This window comes from Phocoena sinus, chromosome 4 (genome assembly GCF_008692025.1).
Source record: "Phocoena sinus isolate mPhoSin1 chromosome 4, mPhoSin1.pri, whole genome shotgun sequence".
Classification (NCBI taxonomy): domain Eukaryota; kingdom Metazoa; phylum Chordata; class Mammalia; order Artiodactyla; family Phocoenidae; genus Phocoena; species Phocoena sinus.
The window spans coordinates 69,059,809-69,083,167 of record NC_045766.1 but is presented as its reverse complement, the minus strand read 5'-3'; the positions used below and the strand labels follow the sequence as shown (position 1 = coordinate 69,083,167).

At 43.2% G+C, this 23,359-nt stretch overlaps 1 protein-coding gene across 3 annotated transcripts in view; it reads left to right on the top strand.

Moving 5' to 3' along the window:
• The window catches only part of MB21D2 (Mab-21 domain containing 2), a 105,125-nt gene that overhangs the window by 65,239 nt on the left and 16,527 nt on the right, over nt 1-23,359 (top strand). Inside the window, exon 1 of one of the 3 annotated variants that reach the window (XM_032631327.1) lies at nt 12,854-12,869. The exons of the other annotated variants lie outside the window; for them this stretch is intronic. The gene's annotated coding sequence lies outside the window, so the exon portion shown is untranslated. Of the gene's footprint in view, nt 1-12,853; nt 12,870-23,359 lie in introns of those variants that run through there. 3 annotated transcript variants of the gene reach the window in all.

Sequence of the window (23,359 nt, the reverse complement as noted above, 5' to 3'; positions counted from 1 at the left end):
CCCATTCTGATTACAGTAGAATTCTGTCTCACTATTTTGTTTTATTTTTGCATATAGCAGGTTTAGACAAATAATACCTAAATATGTATATATAGATATACCCACAAGCACAAAATATTTCCAGATGTGTCCATATTTATTTGCAGTTCTTCTCACTCTCGCCTTCAATATGAATGGGCATTTACAAATTAAGGGGCACAGTTGTAAGTCCTTGAGAGGCATTACCTGATCAGGTAGCAGGTTTAGATACATTTTGCAGGGCCTGTGCAGACATAATTGCTAGGAACGGCACAGGTAGGATGTGTCCGCCAGAAAGAATTTAGAGCAGGGACATGAGTGTCCCTGTGGGTGGGATTTCCTTAGAGAGTGCTAAGGGGCTGCTTTGCACCTAGAAGGAAGGTATACAGATCCAGAGAAGGACTATGTAAAAGGAATTAAGGTGACCTGGGTATATTGGCCTCATCACCTTCTGATGTGCATACCTTTGCTTATAATAAACATGCTAGTAATCATACTTATTAATATGTCTAGCACTTTGCTGTTTGTCCCGCACTGTCATGGATTTTATCTTCTTTGCCTTTGTAGGGTCTCTGCCCCCAGCTCTGTCCCTTTACCACTAGTGAGTAAAAAATAATTTTCATTTTGTAAAGAAAGAGGGTAGTAGCTCAGTGGCTAAGTGAGGTACAAAGCTAAACCTGGGCAAGTCGGGTCTCACACCCAAGTCTTTTTGACTTCTAGTTTATTACATTTATGTGCCTCTGCCCCTAACCTAACTGACTGTTTGCTAGCTTGACTTCATAAAAGGAGAATAATGTATTGGGTACCCCAGTCCTTTCTTCTACCCCTGCTCCCAGATTCCACGAGGGCAGCATCAAGACCAGAGATGCTTCTGTATTTCTAATTTCTATTCCATTCTCAGAGTATGACATATATTGGAAATTGTAGCAGTTTAAAATACGTCCACAAATTCTTTGACACTTCCTTTAAAAGATGAGGCCTATTCTCCATGAATGTGAGTTGGACTTAGTGACTCATTTCTAATGAATAGAAAAAAGTGAAAGTGATAATGTGTAACTTCAGGGACTGGATCAGGAAAGGCACTGTGGCTTCCTCCTTTCTCTCTCTGTTGGATTACTTGCTCCTAGGGGAGGTACCTGCCATGTCATGGGGACACATAGGATGTCTTACGTAGAAGCCTAGGTGGGGAGGAACTAAGGCCTCTGGCAGCAGTCGGTGAGAAACTGAGGCCTCAGTTTGGAAGTGGATTATTCGGCCTCAGTCACGCCTTCAGATGACTGCAGCCCCAGCCAGTGACTTAATGGCAACCTCGTGAAAACCCTTGAGCCGGAAATGCCCAGCCCCACCACGCCTGAATTCCCAACTTACAGAAACTGAAAGATAAGGAATGTTTGTTGTTACAAGTCACTAAGTTTGGGGATGTTCTGTTATCTAACAGTGTATAAGCTAATATAGAAACAGATGGATGGTGCATCAAAGAGCTCCAGGCTTAGGATGTTTGTGGTAGTTAATGATAATGACTCAATGATATAAGCTATTATTTGCAGACACCAGCCTACTTCTCAGTTGTTTTCTTTCAACTCTGAGAAATGTAGAGCGGTTTTGAGTATTCCCCAAATTTTATACTCACCCGAGGATCACCTAAAAATACACAGTCCAGAGCCCCACCCTAGACCCGTGAAATAGCACAGCCTAAGGATGAGGTTTTGAAGTTTATATTTAAAAAAAAACCAAACCCTTTTAAGGTGATGCAGACAGCCTGAACATGTCCATTTGGGAACCAGTGAACTAGGACCTTTCGCTTTTTCCTTAAGCCAGCTTTGATAATCAGGGTTTGCTATGGATAATTTCATCTGAGTTCTCTTTCAGGGCCTCCGTCTTCTGTGGTGGGGGAACATGCAGCTAGGTCCCCCCTGGAGCCTCATCTCAGGCTTGGCATGGAGCCCATGTCAGCCCAGGGTCCCAGGGACTGCCTGGTCAGGTCTTGTGTGTGACCAGGAGTAGAGAATGGAGATGGGTTCCAGTGCAAATGTTGAGTCTCATGCCTGGTATCAGTCTCAAAAACAGTCATGCTTATGTTTGAGTGTCTCTCCCTGTACACAGACTTCAGGAGTCCCCTTTGGGAAAGAATAGAGCACAAAGGAAAGTCATTAGCTAAGGTGAGCACTCCCTGGAGGAAAGTTGTTAGCCTTCTAGAGTAGAAGTCCTAATACCTCCTGGATGCTGACAGAGTTCTGGGTAAAACAGGGCATGTTTTAAACATGTGTTTTCAGTTCAATGAAATACCATAATTTATAATTGGTCACTCAAGCATATTATGACTGTACACTGAGTATGAGTTCTTTGATGCATATGTCTATGCCAAGTTTCAGTGTTTTATTGTATGCCATGGATTGTTTTTAAGGAAAAAGTCCAGGCTGTTGAATATACCTATTTCCCTCTATAAGCTCTGTTCTAGTGTCTCTTCAGGCACTAAGTACCTGTGTGACCTTGGGAAAGTTACTTTCCTGCTTTAGAACTGAAGTCTTTTCATTGGAGAAAGGAGAGATACAGACAAGAAGATCCAAGTTCTTATCTAAACAGGTGAATCAGTTCAGCATTGTATTAGTTGACAAGGGCTGCTGTAACAAAATACCACAGACTAGGTGGCTTAAACAACAGACGTTTATGTTCTCACAGTTCTGGAGGCTGGAAGTCCAAGATCAAGTGGTCAGCAGATTTAGTTTCTCCTGAGACCCCTCTCCTTGGCTTCTCAATGTGTCCTTACATGGCCTTTCCTCTGGGTCTCTTTGTGTCCAGTTTCCTGTTCCTATAAGGACATCAGTCTGCTGGGATTAGGGTCAAATAGAGTCACATTTGGAGGTACTGGGGGGTTAGAGCTTCAAAATATGAATTTGAGGGAGCACACTTCAGCCCATAACAAGCATCCAGATTACCTTTAGATGTGAGAGGTCCACTGTGAAGCAATGGCCAGGGTTCGGTGCAGAGCCCCTATGGGCATCTATAGCGGAGGCAGAACAGACAGTAAACCCCCCTCTAGATATCTGGTCCTTTCTCTGCTTTTCCGGAAACAAGCTCTGAGATTTTCTCTCTGTGTTAGCAGGGTCAAAGTTAGAGTCACAGGTTGCTAGTGATAACCGGGACCTTTGAGTCATGCCCTTTATTTAATAATAGAAGAAGGTGAGGTCCAGGGAAGGATGGTGCTATGTTTATAATTAGATCTCTTGATTTGTGACCCAAGTCTATTCACTCAAAACCAAATCGGAGCATATAACCATACTCTCTGACATCACTGTTGCCTCACTCCAACACCTCTGAGATAACCCAGCTTAGGAGAGGTAGGACATTTTTTTCAAGCTCCAAGGAGGGGAAGATATAATGGTTTTTCATAGGGAATGTGCTAAGAACATTCCAAAAATAGTGACATCCTGTAATCAAAGCTTTTTGTCCAAGGGAGGGCTTTTCTCACCACTTTGTTCTTGGTCTTCCAAAGGAGGGCAGGTTTTTCACCATGCGTTGTAGGATCAAGGCTAGTAAACCTTCAAACTGACAAGAGTTTTGTTCTATTTAAACAGGTGAAGAAGAGAGAGAAACAGAAGTGAGCCATTTACTTCTTTAGTTTAATTCCAGAGTTAGAACTGGAAACGATTTTTGATATCTAATTAAACTGTTTTAGACCCAGCAGATTGTCAAAGTGTTCTAAGCAATTACATCAAATTGTCATATTTCTTTCTGGAATCTGTAAGTGACTTGGGGATCAGAGACGTGACCTGGCCCTTTCTCTGGGTTAAGTGGAAAAAAATTGCAAATATTGCTACACGCTTTTGAGAAACTTTTTAAAGATGCAGGGGCAAATTGAATTAGAATAATCCTCTCAAATATCCATACCTGTTGTAGAAAGCAGTTATCTACATAATCCAGATATTTCTGTCTATCCTGGGAAAGTCTGTGAGAATCACGCTGCTGGTCCCAGTTTGTCTCAATCTCATGCTAAAATAACTAGCATTTCATTGTGAACCCATTGAAAGAAGAAGGCTGCCCAGATTTTTCCCAGATTCTGAAACAGGGACATCCGAGTTTAAGCATCAGTTACATGTTATCTATAAAGTGCATTATCTGAACGCAAAAATAGAGATATCTTTTAATATTGTATAGGAAGGATGAGCGGCTTTTGTTGTATCTCTGCTATTCGTGAGACAGGATATTTGTACGACTGACCCACTCCTTATTTTTGGAGAGTTTTTAAATGATTTATTCATTCAACAAATGATTAGTTGAGTGAGGCTTCCTGCACTAGGGATATAGCAGTGCATGGCAGCAACAAATACATGTTTCTACTCTCAGGGAGTTTAGTGAGAAAGCTGGACCTTCATAAAATAGTTTCACTTTTGAAAGTATAATTGCAGGCTGGGATACACTCTCCACAGGAAAGAAGCATGGTTCGAGGAGGTATGGGAGCAGATAATGAAGGAGCCTGCCCCAGGCTGGAAGGTTTCTCCCTGAGGACCTGATTCTGGGTTGAGAAATGATGGATGAGGGAGAGACTAACTAAATTGGAAGGTCCAAGAAGTGGTGGCAGAAGACAGGGGTCTGACAAATAGGTCAGAGGTCGTGTAATAGGTCCGGTAAAGGAGAATCAGTGGGTTGGGAATGAGAAAATTTGGATTTTTGTCTGTCTTGTTTCCTTTTTTTGGTGTAACTCTGGGAAAGGTGGGTTCTTTGGGCCTAATGTCCTTATTTGCATAATGACTGAATTTGAATCAGAGAATCTGAGGGACCTCAGAGTCCCTGAACTAGATTCTTCCATTCATACAAATTGACCAAGCACCTGATGGGTACCGGGTAATCTGATTGGTCCTGCAGTTCAAAGAGGACTTAACTAGGATCACTGACCTCAAGCAACTTGGTCCAGCAGCGGAGACAAATAGATAAGGCAATCCATTGTGTTGCCATGTTGTGAGTGTCACAGGAAGACAGATGAGAATGGGATTAACCCTGATGGGAGGAGAGGGGCAGTTGGGAAGACTTCACAGAGTAAAGGATCTTTGACCGAAAAAACAGGGTGAAGTCAGCTTGGGTAGGCAGATGGTATGAGGAAATTCGTGGAGATTGGAAATATTTATTGGAACATCAATGAGTTAACACTATTCCATACTCTATATCGATAACTTAGTCACATCCTTTTGAGCCTCTACGTGCACCTCAGACTCCAAGGTTGATTATGAAAATCCTTGCCCTGAGTCTCCTTGCTCCATAAGGCTGGGGAAGAGTAGAAGCAATTTCCATGTTCTGTCTTGGTGTCCCATCTGTCAGAAAATGCCCTTTACACAGCAGGGTTGTGGTGAATTAATTATTGTTTGGGAGATATTTAGACATTCAGGTCAAGGATGAAATTCTGTTGCAAAACTGAAAGCACATGAGTAAAATGTTGGAAAATGAAGTGGAAGATTTTTTTGTGTGTTTTGTTCTTATGGGGAAAGATTTTAAATGGCCTGACTCTGCTGCCATAGTTGGGTCAGATTGTCAGAAAATTATGTTATGCACCAGAGAAAACAAGAAGAGGCTTTTGAGGAGGTGCTCTAAAATTATTTTCTGTTTATTTGCATAAGTATTTGGCTTGAATAGGAAATCAACATTCCTTGCCAAGATGGGGTTAGCATTCCTATGATGTTTTAAAAGCTGGCCAAGGGATTGGCACAAGAGGAGACAACCCACGTAACTCAGCGAAGAGTTGCTAGAAATTGGATTGTGGTCGTTTAGTCTAAACGTGATTAGAAACAGAACAAAACAAAACAAACAGTATTCATTTTAAAATCTGTTTCTTGCCTACTTCCAAAAAGACTTGTGAGTATTAAGAAAAAACACATGACTATAACATGACCATTAAAATATACAACAAACTCAAAATCTCCCAAGAAGCTTTGTGCAGCAGCAACTATGTTTCTGACCAAAAATATTAATTATTTTTAATGTTATTATCATTTGGGAGGCATGGATTTTAGGTGAAAGATTCCTGGCAGTCTAAGCAAAAATGGAAAATATGGTTGCCTAGCAACTCTTATTGACTGATAAAAAAGGAAACAGGTCACAAACTACTATGTATAAAATAAATAAGTGACAAGGATATATTGTACAGCGCAGGGAATATAGATAATATTTTATAATTATAAATGGAGATTAACCTTTAAAAATTATGAATCACTATGTTGTACACCTGAAACTTATATAATATTGTACGTCAGCTATACCTCAATTTTTAAAAAAGGAAACAGATCAGCCTGTTAGGAGATACATTCTTTAATATATCTCCTCTAATATTATGCAGGTCTTTACACTATAAGCATTGAATAGTATAATTTTCCATGACTTCAGTAAGTTTTCTAGTGATGGCAAATTCCTTTGTAGGACAGTTTGTTTGTTTTTACATTGACCTTCAGTAAAATCTTATACCAGATCGAGGGCCTTTTTTATATGGGGACATAGCTAAGGCGATCCAGACTTGTACTTTCCTATTATGATTTGATGCAAGGAAAAATATTAATAAGGGATGAATATAATCTTGTTTTGATCAGTGTTTTAAATCTTGTGTGTGCATAAGAACTGCCTGGGGCCCTTGGTAAAATATAGATTCCAACGCTCACTCCAGATTTACTGAATCAAAGTCTCTAGCAAGGGGTCTGGGTGTATATTTTAAAAATGCACTGAGTCATTTCTTATGCTCCAGCAAGTTTAGGGAGCATTGCCATAGATGGTTTTCCTTAACTATTTTTCCCTGTCAGTTGGGCTTTGTAGCAGTCATTTCGAGCATAAATTGTGATAGGAGCCCGAGGCAAGAGCATTAAAAGTGAAATGATGAAGCCCAGCAGAGCCAGTTTAATTAGCTGGTCTGGAACCATAGTGTCATTTCCCTTTCTCAAGCAGTGGTGCTTCAGTACGCTGCCCATCACTTCCCGCCTTCTCATCTGTTGTGCCGTTGATCCTTTTACCATCTCCACGTGGCAGGCGGAATGCACATCATACTGTATTTCATCAATTTTAAGATGCACATCTTCCATCAATTTTACATCTCTCAAATTTGTATGCATTTGAGGACCTAAGATGTACTACTTTGATGACATCTTTTTTTCCTGTCTTAGTGATATATAAAGTAATGGTGCATCTGTATGTTCAAAGGGGTTGACGATCGGATGAACTGTGGTTGTTCCTTTTGTAGATGAGGCATCTGAGGCACTAAGAAGATGATGTGAGCGTGGAAAACCCCTGCTAGTAGGGGGAGCCCAGTCTCAGACCCAGCTCTCTGTCCTAGTACTAGTTATTTGTCACTGAATAAGCAATACTGCAAAATTCAGTGGCTTAAAACAGCATTGAACATTGATTCGCTCACACGGTTTCTTGGGATCAGGCATTTGGGAGTGGCTTAGCTGGGTGGTCCTGGCTTGGGGTCTCTCATGAAGTAGCAGGTAAGGCGTTGACTGGCTCTGCAGTCACCTGAAAGCTTGGCTGGGCCTGGAGGTCCCACCTACAAGCTGGCAGTCGGTGCTGGGAGGCCCCAATGTATCCCCATGTGGGCCTCTCCACCAGGTCTTGAAAGAGTCCCCCCACATAGTGATGGGCTTTCCACCCGCCTCCCCTCCCCACCCCAGCAAGTGATCCAAAGGACCGAGCCAGGAAAATGTTGTGGTGCCTGTTATGACCTTGCCCCAGAAGTCTCGTGCTCTCACTTCTACACATTCGATTTGCCACACAGACCAACCCTGACTCCGTGTTCGCGGGAACTACACAAGGGCATGAATATCAGAAAGTGAGGGTCTTTGGGGCTGGCTGTTTCCTTCGCACCACGTTGCCTTTCCAATGTAGTTTTGTCCCGATCTGCTTGGCCATCTTATATGCTTAGGTCAGGCTCTTGGAAAACTCGTTGGGGTTTATATCCCATTCTAGCACTTCTGAAACTTTAATGTGCCTACACATACTTGGGGTCCCCTGATTCAGTAGGTCTAGAGTCCGGCCTGAGATTCTGCATTCTAATGAACATTCTAACATAATACCCTTGCTCCTGGTCCATGAACCACACTCTTAGTAGGAAAGTGAACTGAGCCAGGCAGGCCTCCAGTGGCCCTCTGCAGGGCTGCCCTGCAACCGGAACTCCTCTCTCCTCAAGGGGTACTTGCTCCCCCTCCTCTTATTTTGACTGAGAGACTAATGGTTTGGGGGAGGGAACTAGGGAAACCAGCCCACTTCACTAAGTTGGTTAAGGGAAGGAGAGGCATGAAGCCGATAAGAACCCAGGCATTACTAGGTAGACAGCTTGCTGCAGCTGTCAGCCTCTTCACAGTGAAGGTCAGGTTTCAGACAGCAACAGCTGGGTGCTCGAAACAGCAAGGCAATTAGCTTGCAGGGGGGTGGGGGGGACGGGATGGAACACAAACAGCGCTTAAAATGAAACGTGTTGATGCATTGCTCAGAGCTCAGATGCCCACCAGTGGAATCCCCATCCTCCTTTCTTGCCTCTCTCCTCTCTCCCTCTTTAACACACACGTGTGCGCGCGCACACACACACACATTAGCATTCAGGAAACCTTTAGACCTACAGTATATTTCCCTGAATAAAATGGAAGTTAGAGCTGCAGCAATCCCATCAATGCTGCCACACTTTAAGCTGGCCCTGGCACTCTGCCTTGTTTTCCTTGCCCATGGCAAAACTTCTGTCCTGTGTCTTTCTACACATCAGTTAAAAGGAACACATTAGACTCTAAGCTCAACAAGAGAGGAACTCTTTCTTTTGTTCATTTCTCTCTCTCTCGCTGTATGTACCTATTTAATACATACACGTATACACACGTGTATACATTATAAATAAGGAGAAGAATAAATACACCAACATGATGAGTGGAGAGAGGGAACTCTTGAACCGTTTGAATCTATCAGGAAAACATGGTGAGGCGTCTGCAGGAACACAGGGCACTCCAGTCTCACATTCTAGCTGTTGTTGGGCACTTTTGGAAGGGGGTCAAGTTTATCACCTACCGTTTATTTATCAGCCATGCCAGTCTATAACTGTAGAAGCTAAAAACTGCTATTTACCGGGCACTTACTGTGGGTTGAGCACACATAATTACATCATTTAATCTTCTGACAACCTGCGCGGAAGGTAATGATCACCGCCAGTTTGCAGAAGAGGAAATCAAGCCTGTGAGAGGTGAAAGTATTTACCTCACACAGCTAGTAGGTGGTAGTTTTGCAGGCCGTCCCAGACCGATTTCAGCCTAAAGCTGGTGTTTAGTGTCCACTGTCACAGAACAAGATGTCCAGAGAAGGAATAAAGAGAATGATAGCGCTGTCAGACCCGGAAGGGCTCCCGGCGCTGAGTCCATGCACTTACTTTGCATCTGTCCTTGGTGCTGTGAAGGCTACTGAGATGCGTTTCATGGGACCTCTGCTCTGGAAGAGTCGATATATTCATGGGACATTGATAGGAATTGCAGTCATCTGAGGCTACCCATTAAATAGCACCCAGTCCATATACATGGCTGGTGGGAATACACAATGGCACAGCCACTTTGGAAAACAGACACTTTATAAGAACGTTAAACACACACCCCACACTTAACAAATGGCACAGCTATCATACACCTAAGTATTTACCTAAGAGAAATGGAATTTATGTTAACACAAAGGCATAGGTTTTTTCATATTAGCAAAAAACTGGACACAACCCAACTGTGCATCACCTGGTGAGTAGATAAACAAAGTGCGTCATATCCATACAGGGAAATACTGCTCAACAATAAGAAGAAGCCAAATGTTGATTTGGTGAATTCAACAACATGAATGAATATTAAAAGTTCCATGCTAAGTAAAAGAAGCCAGCCATGAAAGGCTAAATACTTTGTCAGCTATGTGCCCTTCAGGAAATGGTAAAACTATAGGGACAGAAATCAGATCTGAGATTGCCTGGGGCTTGGAAAGGGGATTGACTGCAAAAGGGCATGAGGACATTTTGGGGGGTGATGGAAGTCTTCTGTGTCTTAATTGTGGCTATAGTTATCAAACTGTGTACCTTTGTCAGACTCATCAAACTATCTGTCAAAGGGGTGAGTTTTATTGTAGATCAGTTATACCTCAATAGACTTGACTTTAAAAAATACATCAGTCCGTCCAAACCCACCATTTTCCAGATGGGGAAACAGGCCCCAGATGAGGGGAATGACTTGCTACAGTTGTGAGTTGGGAATACAGGTTTCTCGGCCCCAGTCCTGAGGCAAAAGCAAGCTGGAACCTTGGCCTCCTGTCTCGGTTCATGGCACATTCCAGGGAGCCCTGGAGCACTGATCCTCCTGAATGCAGCTCCATGGGTGGCTTTTAAAAAACTCACACTCCACTGTGCCGCTCATCGGACTGTTGACCTGCAGTTTGGCTAGAGGTCTCCTCATTAGAGAATAAAGTAAATTAGCATTCAGCCGGAACGAAAGCTCCAGTGATGAATTTCTGTGTACATATTCCATTGACTCTGTTGGGAAGAAAAAGCCTCAGTGTCGTACCATTAATTTATTCGGAAGAGTGCCCTGCAAGGCTTTGTCATCCAGTCTAGAAAGAACAAAATATCCCAGAGATTCACACCAACATCTCCTTGCAGAAAGCTGGTGAGACTTGGAGTGAGCCAGACCTGGTTTTAGTTCCTAAATTTCTTACCTCCTCACTTCATGCCCTTGAGTAACCACTTCTCTGTCTGCAAATTAGTAATCCTAATACCTACCTCTTATAGTTTCTCCAAGGTTTAGGTAGGAGATTGGGAAATTAAGCACCTAGCCCGGCTATGATAGACTTCAGCGCGGCCAGCCCGGGGGGGCTTGTGCTTGACACACATTAACTATCATCCTGCCCATTGTGGAAATGATCAAGCCCGGGGTAAGTAATCTGTCAGCCATTGTACCACCTGGCCACAACCACTGGGCTATGTGTAGCTTTCAGTAAATGATTATGGATCTGAGTCAAGTCCTATTTATAAAATAATTGATTACAGAGTTTGGAAAGGAGTGGAATTTTGCTTCTTCATCTAAGAGAAAGCCTTACTTTAACTTTTTCGCTTTTTAGGAAAGAATGGGAAACCATTGATAACAAAATTAGGGCCCTGAGTGAGTGCCAAACTCCCAGTTGAAGGGAGGGTATTTTTCCCACTCAGACTCTTTTATCTTTGCCCAGAAAAAAATACCCCAACCACTCAAGAGACCTTGAGCTATTTAGGGCCCAGGGAGACTTCCCTCCCACCCCTCAGCAGGGTGGCTCTCTGGGGACATTCTCTGTAATCACAAATCATTTTGCCTTCTAAGATTGAGTCTGGTTTAATACTAATGGAATAGGGTCAACTAGGCTTAGGGTTGACTTTTCTTAAACTTAATTGTTTTTCCTCTTTTACAATTGTAATAATATACCAAGTAAGTTTTTCATCTTCACTTGAAAATACGTCTCATTCTGTCACACAGCCAGATTTACAAAACACCAACTAGTTTTAATAACCCAAGACAACTGGCAAAATACCAACTGGCAAACTTACCAAAGACAGTAGAATTAGTTTCTTTCTTTTTTTTTTTAAATTTTTATTGGAGTAGAGGTGATTTACACTGTTGTCTTTCAGGTGTGCAGCAAAGTGAACCAGTTATACACATGCATGTATCCACTCCTTTTCAGATTATTTTCCCATAGAGGTCATTACAGAGTATTGAGTAGAGTTCCCTGTGTTATATAGCAGGTTCTTACACGCTATGTCTGTTTAAATCCCTCCGTTATATGCTTCATGTGTGTGGACTCAGTTTTCCTTTCCCAGCTACTGTCTTCCAGTATGACGCGGTCAGTTACAGATTCTAGTGCATTCTCTCAAGCACAGTAATAACAGTGGTTTAGGTGCCAGAGATTTCTCCGCTTCTCAGGGCAGAATTATCCTCTTGGGTAGTTAAGAGCCTGAGGACTAGAAAAACTGAAGTCAAGGCTAGTGGTCAAAGTGGGACAGTCTCCCAACACCAGCTCAGAGCTGTTTCGACTAGCCCACGCCACATTCCCTTTGTGTAGGTTATTTAATAAATTCATTTCACAACCCGTAGAACTCAGTAGGAAACAATGCAATTACTGAACCATAGGAACACAGCTGCCAACATCTTGTTGATTCAGAATTGTCCAAACACTTCCATGTGTGGGCGGGACTGATGCAATTTGCTGGTTCAACAGTTGACATTGATAAATTGGAGTTTCGTTTCCTCAGCCTTCTGTTGGAGGTGCTAATGAGCATGAAAAGCTGGAGAAACATAGGCGGGAGAGGAAGAGAGAATCTTGCCTGATCTACATACTAAGTAATTGAGCCTGGATGATGTAGACTTGACACTGCCAGGTAATAGATGGACACTTCTGAAGGCGCTAATAGAAGCCAGATAAAATTAGCACTGTGAACATTTTAATTAAGTTCTGCTTGCAGATTGTGTGGGCTGGTATCTTCATTAGAGAGAATGTTTGCTTTTCCTAATATTCTTTCATATGTTTTCTGAAATATTCTTTTATAGTTCATGCAGCAGTAAGCCAAGATTACTTGGCTTCTGGAAGATGAGGAGGTCGGGCCAGATGATCTCTGAGGTCTTTTCTGCGCTCCATGTTTTTACTGGCTGGGCAAGAGAATTTGTCTGAAATGAATTGCATTCCCCACACACACATTCATCCAGGCCTCTGTTCTCACCATTCATTGTTTCCATTCATCCAGTAAGCACTTGGATGCTTTCTCTGTGCCCGTTACTGTGCTAGGCACTAGAACAGGCCACAACGCCACCAGGCCCCTACACCCAGGAACTGACATTCTAATTGGGAGCTAGGTAAGTAAGTAGAGTGTATCAGGGATATGCCTGGGGCAACACATGGCAGCAACTAGACAGAATCAAGGAGGGCTGCTCAGAGGATGTAATATTTTAAGTTGCTCCTTGAAATAAGGTGGAGACTGGGGGGAAGAAGAGTGTTTGGATGGACTTTGCTCTGTGTACCTCCCAGGACTTTTTGCCCTAAAGGTCATTTGGCGATCTGCGAGATGTCCTTCCAGTAGAAGTATTTCTGTTAATGCTTTGGCATAGGAGTCAATGATTACTTCCATGACTTCTATATTTTCTCAACCTCTTAATCTTATTCAGAAAAAAATTTATTTGAATAAAATGGGTTGGCAAAAGTACTGAACTTTTGGAATTAACCTTTTACGTATACATATGTGAAGTCCAAACCAGCCATGAGTAATCTTTTTCCTATCCTTTCAGCTCTCAGCCAGGAGAGTACACTTATCTTGGAGAGATGCATTTTGTTAAGCCGTGATCACAATCCAGTTAGGAATCCTCCAGCTACAAGTCATTTTAGAGATTATCAGACATTTATTATTATTATTATTTTTTGCGTTACGCGGGCCTCTCGCTGTTGTGGCCTCTCCCGTTGCGGACGCGCAGGCTCAGCGGCCACGGCTCACGGGCCCAGCCGCTCCGCGGCATGTGGGATCTTCCCGGACCGGGGCATGAACCCGTGTCCCCTGCATCGGCAGACGGACTCTCAACCACTGCGCCACCAGGGAAGCCCCTATCAGACATTTATTGACTCAATGTTTTTAAAGCAAATTGGATTCATTTTTGTATGGCATTAGTCAAAATTAAATCTGTTCTAAACAGAATTTCTTTGCAGGTAATCCTGATTTTTTAAAAAATGTTAAATGTGTTTGGTTAAAGTTACCTATAAATAGAGAACTCAGGATATTCAGTGTGAAAATGATGTTTTAAAAGATGCCAATTTAACTTTGAACGAATACTTTAGTAGCTTCTAAATGTGTCAAAAACAACTTCTAGCATATTATTATATTCTATCATAGCTGTTTGGTAGAAACCAGAGAAATCAAACGTTAACTGATTATTGGCATTAGTGTGATGGCCAGGCTGTCCTGTAAAGGATTTAGGTTTGTATATTTATAGCCCATCTCAGCAACTCTGTGTGGTCATACTTTACTCTTATACCAGAGTGTCAGTGCTGATCCAAGACTTAGGAGACCTTGACCCACTCCAGACTCTGACACTCACTAGCTTTGTGGGTTTTAAGTACTTGTAGTCCTGCTTTGGCATTCTTGTCCTTAAGTGTTCTCATCCCTACAATGAAGTGGTGAGACTAGATGCTCTAAGGACCCTGGCACTTTTGAGATGGATGAATGTGAGTGACGAATGCTTCCTTCCCATTTGCACGCAGAGAAGCAAAGCCATGAAAGAGAAAATGATCCACTCGCGGCTGTGGGGAGTGTCACTGGCTCAATAAGAATAGGTCAGCATGCTCTCTCTTAATCACCCTGATAGCACTTACTTGATATTGGATTTTATGGTTCACAAAGCCCAGTGATTTGCATTTGCTCTTATGTTTGTGGGATAACTTCTAGGTGGATATTTAAAGGGCACGAGAGTAATAAAGTTAGTTGGCAAGATCTTGTTTTAATAGTGAATTCTATCCCACCATGCCTATCAAAATGGGTGTCTGAAATGAACTAATATTACTTTTTTTTATTGAATCTTATTTCGAGGAGAAACGAATAATTAAAGTGAAACAGTAAGAGTTACTCCCCAGGGTATCACAGGTTCTCCTCTTCAACCACCTTTAGAAACAGCTTCCTGTAGGAGTGAAGAATTGAAGCAGATTCCCCCACTCCCCATTGCCTTTGGATGGATTCTGTTAAGCTTGTTTGTGCTCATGTAATTGGCTTCTGTATGACTTGCTGTGAATAATGTCTCTCGGTAGCCTCACATTTAGGAATATGATGAATATATATTTGTTTGTTTGGAATCAGATCACATATTTCCATGTAAAAACACCCCAAATAATGCCTGGGTTCATCGGTGCCATTTTAACTGAGTCACCCGCTGAGCCCTAATACTTGTCTTCTTAGCGTGGGTTGGGGGTAGGAGTCCGTGTAGTAGGAAGGAAGAGCAGTTTTGAAACCAGCACATCATTTCCTTGGCCCGGCCTCTGGAAGCCTCCCTGTCTCTGACTTCTGTCCTCAGGGCCTTCCAGCGCAAATCACAGTCCAGTGAATCAAAGCTCGCATCCCAGCCAGGCAGGTGGTCTCCGCTGTGGTGAGAATGTCTCACTTCGATTGAACACATTTTATACTAAGGAGTAAATGGTAATTAGCACCTTAACTTCCAAGAAGCAATTTCCGTTTTCTCTTTTTAATTGTGAAGATGAACCTAATGGGTAGAATTTCAGGCAAGAGGAGAGGGAAAAGACAGAAAATCCAGGCCTGAAAATCTGTCTCCAGGTTCAATTCTCCCTAGATTTCCCAGCTTCTTTCATTTCTGGACCCCTGGTATTTGAAAGCTTTAGTCCCTTTGCCATCTCCCTGGAGCTGTGAGAAGGAGCTTAAGAAAAGGGGGAAACGGGATGTGGCTAGTCATTCCCACTGACCTGTGTGAGATGTTTGTAAGTCAACTGTCTTCTTCTTTATATATATATATATATATATATATATATATATATATATAAAATACACATTGGTGACACTGCTTGGCATGCAGGGATCCCAATTCCCTGACCAGGGATCGGACACGTGTCCCTTGCCTGCAGTGGAAGAGCAGAGTCCTAACCACCGGGCCGCCAGGGAATTCCCAAGTTTACTGTCTTCTGAATCAGACACCTGGGTTCAAAGTTCAGATCCACAGACTATGTAACTTTGGGTAATTATTTAACCTCAGAATCTCCCTTTCTTCATACCACTCAGGGGCAGTGTAAAGGTGAACAGTAATACATTAAAAATCCTTGGCTCAAAGTAGATGCTCAGTAAATGGGCTATGTTATTAAGAGGCTAGGAGTGGTTGGATGATGGCATTAGCAATATCGGGAAGACAGCAGCATCAAGAAGAATTTTCGTATCAGTGACATGGACATTGTTATTTCAAGGAGGCATAATGTCAGACTCTTCTGTGTGTGTGTTTGAAATAGATTGCTGGGAATGGAAAACAGGTGGTGAGGCTGCAATGTAGGTACCCCAGGAGTGATACCTCCAGATGTGTGCAGGTGAGGCCAGCTGAGCTGCTTCCGCGGGGAGGGGGATGGGCCTTTGCAGTGAGAGCCCGGGGAGGGGTGTGCGGGGGGGCCAGGATGCTGGGGAAGCTTTCAGACACAGGCTGAGCAGCCACCGAGGCATGCGTGCTTTCATCTGCAATCACTTGTTGTCTGTCTGAGGCGAGAATCAATACCAGAAGGAGAAGGCGACAAATCATTCATTGCCCAGAGACTGGCTGTAGATCCAGCGCCCGCTGTTTTCTTTCTAACCGCTTTAAAGAAACTTCCCGCACGTCCTTTCCCTGAAACATGGAGCCTCACCGCTGGACGCGGAGAGGTCCTTGGAAAGATCTGAAACGACCTTTTGTGTTGTTAGGCATTACTCTCTCGGGGGAAATTCAAGATAGATGTATTCTGTCCCATTCTGCTTCAGTTATATCAGCACTCATCATATTTCGCTTTCTTTTTTTGCATCTGTTCCTTACTACTCATGAAGTTTAGAGAAACAACCCATATGAAAGGTCTATATTTGCCTCTGCGTGTGTCAGTGAGGCATGTGCTTTACACCCATTACACCCATTTGCTTGCTATAAACTCACTCTTAAGACATCTCCCCCTCCTTCCCTCAGCTCAGAAACACACTCTTTTCAGTCAGGAAGAACATTAAAGAGCATCTTGTCCAGCCAGTTCTCTTGGTGGCAACCAGCTGGCCTCTCTTAGGGAGCACCAGGACTGGGGGTCCTGCTCAGTTCGGAGCTGGTTCGGATCCACCTTCTCCATAGGGCATTAGCTGGAGGGTCTGCCCTCCAGGCTCCTGCACCTCTGCCAGCCCCCAACCTGCCTTGCAATGTCTGGAAATGGGTAGAGAGTCAAATGAGCGAATAAAGTGGGCATAAAGTGAAGTCTTTTTAGAGCTTTGGAATGATTAGAGCAGGGAATTTGGGGGATCCCCCCCCCCCCGCAATCCCACAACAGCATTCTGTATAGAGTAGATCTTTTGTAAGCAACTGATTTATTTTTCTGCTGAAGGCCAGCCTCAGGCAGAATTGGGAAGTAGCCAGCTTGATAGGATGCAGTGATTTTCAACCCTTTTTATTCCTCCCTTTTAAAACTGTAGGACTCTTACTTCAGATAGAAGCATCAGAGGAAGCCCAATACGTAAAACAGATAAAAGTGATTCTGGGGGGAGCGGGAGGCCCAGGGGCTGCCCATCTGGCGCAGGCGCAGTCTCCCTTACCCTTCACACGCCCTCACCCTCCACTAGCTACAGGACCTGAGAGGAGGCTCGGCCCTTGGCACTCAGTGTGGAAGCCACCATAGCAGTGAAGAGCGCACGTGTGGGGCTCGGGCAACCCTGTGTGAGTCACCACAGCAAAACCCTTAACCACTGAGTCTGACTCTTTTCTTGTAAATTGAGGGTAGAATGTCAGACTGAAAGATTTTGCATATTAAGTAGTGAGATAACATATAATATACTTGGTTCGTAGCAGACACTCAGGAAACAACAGGGCTTGTGGGGAAAACAGGGTGAGGAGCAGATCACTCCAAACCTATTTGACCTTGTAACCAGGAAATTAACAAAAGCAGTAGCAATACTGAACAGAAAAAGACAGAATACTCTAATACAGGAGTTTACTGTTGAAAAAAGATTAGAAATGGCTTTATGAAAAGGGTTTTAGGGGGAAAAAAAGGAGGTAAAGTTGTTGAATTGTGGAGACAAGGATGAAATGCACTAAAATCATACAAAAGCATTTCCATGACAGATCACATGCCAATTTGAGTCTTGAAGAATTTGAGCGTCATTCGTTCTGTGGGTTGATGCATTCTGCTGTGTTTGAGCATGTTTTGTTTGATGGCTATTCCTTGGTTGTACAAAATATTAACATTCTTGGGAAACTGCGTATGAACTACTAACAGTACTTTTATTCTGCTGACATAATTTCGCTGTTTGCAGTCTGAACTAGTTCATATTATAAGAACACATTCTGTATCAGGATGGACTGTTTCTAGATCTCAGTAGCCTAACCCCCAGGATTCAGGGGGACACGGGTGAGTCTGTAAAACACTTATCTTGTGTGAGACTTGGGAATGAATTCAGATAGCTGTAATACAAGTCACCTCATAAATATCATAAAATATCAGGTTAATCAAAAAGATGGTACAAAGAAAGAAAGGAAATAACACGTGTGAACGTGGGGGGTTAGGAGGCAGAAGCTTTTAGATGGAGTTGGCCGGATTTCAACAGGCAGGGATGGAGGGTCAAGAGGAGAGAATGAGCAAAGACTCGGGAGCTGGAAAGCAAGGACATAGTTAGGGGACCAGTAGAGTTTGGGGGATCCACTTTGGGGCTGGAGCCACTGAGGAAGATAAGGGAGCAGTAAGACCCATGTTGAAATGGAAGTTGGCCTCAAAATGTGGGAGGCCCTTTTTAAAATAAATAAATAATTGATTTTGTTTGCGGTACGTGGGCCTCTCACTGCTGTGGCCTCTCTCGTTGCGGAGCACAGGCTCCGGATGCGCAGGCTCAGCGGCCATGGCTCACGGGCCCAGCTGCTCCGCGGCATGTGGGATCTTCCCGGACCGGGACACGAACCCGTGTCCCCTGCATCGGCAGGCGGACTCTCAACCACTGCGCCACCAGGGAAGCCCAATTAATTATTTTTATCAGTAGTTTTTGGCTGTGCCTCGTGTCATGTGGGATCTTAGTTCCCTGACCAGGGATCGAACCCGTGCCCCCTGCAGTGGAAGCACCAAGTCTTAACCACTGGACTGCCAGGGAAGTCCCCTGGGAGGCCTTGGCTACAGGGATGGTGGCCACCCTATAGGATTTGGAGCAGGTGTGATGCGATCAGATCCGACCTTGAAGGAGTTCCTTTTGGCAGCTTATGCTGGGTGGTGGTGAAGGGGAGTGGAGTCCAATTAAGAGGGGTTGCAGTTGTCCTTGTGAGAGACATGAGGGCTTAAGCTCAACTGTGACAATGACATACAGTGGCAATAGGATGTATGGGGAGGACATGACACAGCAGACATTTTAGAGACAGAATCTCAAGCATTTATCAACTGAATGGATGGTGTAGGGCTCTGGTGATCTAATGATGACACATGTACTAGTTCAGTAATGATAGCCAATACGGAGCTTGGTTTTGGAATGTTTGAGAGCTCAGGCTGAGGGCTGGCAGGGCTATGGCACACCTGGGTTCTGGGACTGGTCTACACTGAAGTGTGGGCCAAGGTTGTGGCCCTTAGGTTACTGCTGGGTGATCCATGCAGACAGAATAAAAGAACTTGCCCTCAGCTCTGGGAGGGGAGATGGTGTTCCCTAGATTGAGACCTGCCTGAGCCCCAGTCACTGCTCATGTTCTGATCCTAGGACCATAGCATTTGTACATTGAAAGACCTTAGGGATCATCTCATCTCTAAACCTCTTGCTAGATGGAAAACTATGACCCATAAGGGTTAAGTGTGTGTCCAGGGTAAGTCAGAGGCAGAACCAGACTAGAACCCAGGACTGTCACTTTCCAGTCTTTTAAGGAAATCTTTTAAGTAATGGCTGTGTATTAGAGTTCTCCAAAGAAACAGAACCAGCAGGATATAAAAGGAGATTTATTATGAAGAATCGACTCATGCAGTTATGGAGGCCGAGAATTCTATCTGCCGATTGCAAGCTGGAGACCGGGAAAGTTGGTGCTGTGATTCAGTCTGAGTCTGAAGGCCTGGAACGAGGGGAGCCAATGGTGTAAATCCCAGTCTGAGGATGGGAGGAGACGAGATCGAGATGTGCCAGCTCAAGCAGTGAGGAAGGAAAAAGAGGGTGAATCCTTCCTTCCTTCCTGCACCTTTTTGTTCTGTTCAGGCCCTTGACAGATCAGATGATGCCCACCCACATTGGGGAGGGCCATCTACCTTACTGAGTCTACCAATTCAAATGCTAATCTCATCTGGAAACACCCTGCAGACACACCCCCAGATTTGGGCATCCCCTGATGTAGTCAAGTTGGCATCTCAGGTGAACTCTCCTAGGCTTTTAGAATTGTTGATCCGTTTCTTTGTTCCTCCAGAGTAGTTTCTAATTTTTCAAAGTTTTCATTTACCCATTTCTTCTTTTGACCCTCATTTGATCTCATCAGCAGAGAGACATTGTTCCTCTTTCCAGATAAGCAAATTGGGCATGACAGGTAATGAACCTTCCTCACCACACAGTGAATTAATGGACCATCAGGATTAGAGCCTAGATTCCTTAAACTGATTCCATTTTCTTTCCTGTAATTGGATTGTAAATTTTGTGACGGTGCTAAACCAGTTCTAAAAGAGTAGTCCTGGACCAGCATCAGCATGAACCTGGAACCTGGAACTTGTTAGAAATGCACATTCCCAGGTCTTCCACCAGAACCACTGAATCAGAAACTCTGGTGGCCGAGGCCCAACAATCTGTGTTTTAATAATTTCTCCAGGTGATTATTCTGCATGCTCATTAGAGAACCACTGTAGTTACAAGACAGAATCTATTCAGTATCAAGGATTTCACTACCTTTTGTTCATATACCAAATTCACAGAGAACAAAAAAGATGGTATTAAGCTAAAACTGACCATAAAAATCAGCACATCTGTCTTTTCTTGTTCCTCCCGTTTCCCTCTCTGCATCGCTCCTACCAACCAGGTACTTCGTGCTGACTTTTCATTAAAAATGCTTTTCTGTCCCCTACGAAGCTGGCAGAGTTGTCTTGAGCTTTGATTCATTCAACCCACATTAGTTGACAAACGTGGGGAAACTAAAATCAAAAGAAGAAAACAAGAAGGGAGGGAGGGAGGGAGGGAGATGGTTGAACAGATAGGCAAATACTGGAACATTTCCTTAAAAAAAAAAATCACCTTGCCCAAACAGCAAGGTAAAAGCCAGTAAATATTAATTGACCCAGAGAAGTATGAACAGAATGCTATTTTAAAAAGAAAATTACAATTTCTCAGCATCTGCAAAGTTCCGGAAATTGTATTGGGAGCTTTATTATGTAACTATTTCAGGCAAGTCTCATAATAGCCTTGTGAAAGAGGTAGTATTATCCTCATTTTTAATTTTTTTTTAAATGGGGAAACTAAAGTTTCAAAAAGTTCAGTACACTTACCCAAATGTCACAAAGGTAATAAATCATGAAGCTAGGGTTCACATTCAAGCTTTTCTATATCCTAAAATTATGATCTCTCCATCACATCATCCACGTTATCTCTTAGGGTATCTTCCTCTTCCATATGCCTTCTTTACCTTAAAGCTGTGGAAATTTATCAGTGAAAGTATATGACATCCATCCCACTATTTCAAAAGAATTGCTGCAAGCAGCACGCGGACACTGGGGAGTCACCGATAAGAAACACTGTATCTGAAACCCAAATCCATTTCGGACTCACTTAGAAAGCATATCAGGAAAATCAGGTATGAATTTTAAAAATTTATATCCAACCTTCAGGCCTTTCTCCAGTCCTTTGGCTTGGAGCCAGTCCGAAACCTTAAAGAAAAAGGAAGGCACGACCTCTAGTGGAAACATGGAAAATGTCCTATGGTTTTGCTCGAGGGTTTCTCCCCAAACCACCCTTCCCCCCTTTTAAAATGAATTTATGGAATTTTTCATCTGAAAGGTACTCTCATGACAAGACTTGGGTCAGTGCACAAATGTCATTTTCGTAACGACCTTAAAATGAGATTCCTACATCTCACAGTCACATCACGCTTGGGTGTGAGTCCTTTAATGACGTCTCTCAAGCTGGCACTACTTTCTAAAAGAATGCTTGTCATTTGGTCTTTTTCCCGCTATACTAGAAAACCTAATCTCACAGGATTTTTGGAAGGGACACGGTATGCATATGGGTGTCTAAATTCACCTCCCGGTCAGTTGATAGCTTTGGAGATTGTACACTTCTGTCTAAACGGTGTGATCTTTGATTTCAAGGACTGAGCTGTGATTGTGCCCATGGCCACAGGTGTATGGCTGGGTTGCCGAGTCATACCCCCTGACCCACATACGTGCTCCCGAGCGACGGTGGTGCTTGGGCAAAGTACCCTTAAGGATTTCGGTCGATTCTACAGTTGCTTTGTCCAAGTTTAAGATTGAACAGAAGACAAAAATCAGCCACTGTCTGATGGGTACAGGGAGTTAGGGGGGTTGAAAAAATAATTGGCAGGAATCTAACAAAAATATCTTTTCCATTCAAAGCAAACAATAACTTGGAGGTTGGAGAGGTAAATGAGTTCCCCAGGTGTGAGGCATGATAGATGTCTTATCTTTCCCGAATCTCAATTACTGGCATGTTTCCAAAAGTCCCGCCAAAGTTGTATCTCTCCTGATTTGAAGGGTGGTTAATCTCAGCTCTTGAATGTTTTAAAGTATCACTGGTCCAGTAAACCCCTTCCTCTAACCGGACAGCTCTGCCTTTTCTTGAGTCCATGTAATAAAACTTCCTGCTTTGAAATTGAGGGAGGGAGCAGGCAGCCTCCACTTTTAAAAGCATTTAAAGATTTGCTAGTTTAAAACACATATGTCTCCTTAGAGATTATGCTTCAGTCCTTCTGGGGTGGGATGGGGGGACCCATATTTTCCCACCGTTTGGTTAGTGACCCCGGCATGGAGTGGAGAGAGCCCTTGACTGAGGGTCAGGACTTTGCGTTTGCTTCTCAGTACCTGTGCCAGGTGCTGTGCTGTGTCACCCTTGCCCTTTGGGCCTTAGCAACATGTTCTGTCCCATGACAGTTGGAGTACAGAACTTTGGAATTCATTTCTGGCCCCAATAATCTATGATCCATTCCCATTCTTTGTGCAGGGTACACACAAGTTCAGCTTCATCCCCTGGAGTCCAAGAGTTACCGAATTGGCAACTGATTCAAACAACATCCTTCAAAAGTATAAAGCTAAAAAAAAAAACCAAACAAACCCTTTTATATCTTTCTTAGCCACCATTTTAGTTTACAATCTCTGGCTAGAATATCGAATTTCCCTCTTCATCCTCATACCATTGACTCTTGCTCTAGTTTTTGATGGTTGGAGGAAAAGTAGGTGAAATAAGCCATTTTCAAAGTATCACTTGTGCTTGTCAGCATGACGAGACTCCCTTTTTGACTTTCTCTTTGACTTTTTTTTTTTATTGTGCCAGCCTGGATTTAAAAACACTGCAACAATTTGACCCTCTTTCAAGTGATCTACTCATGCTTTTAAACTGCAAATTTCAACCTCCTGCACAGGGCTTTTTGACTAGTTGTTTTATAAGTCTGACTTCTTTTGATGTGAACATTTTCAAGCCCAAACAATA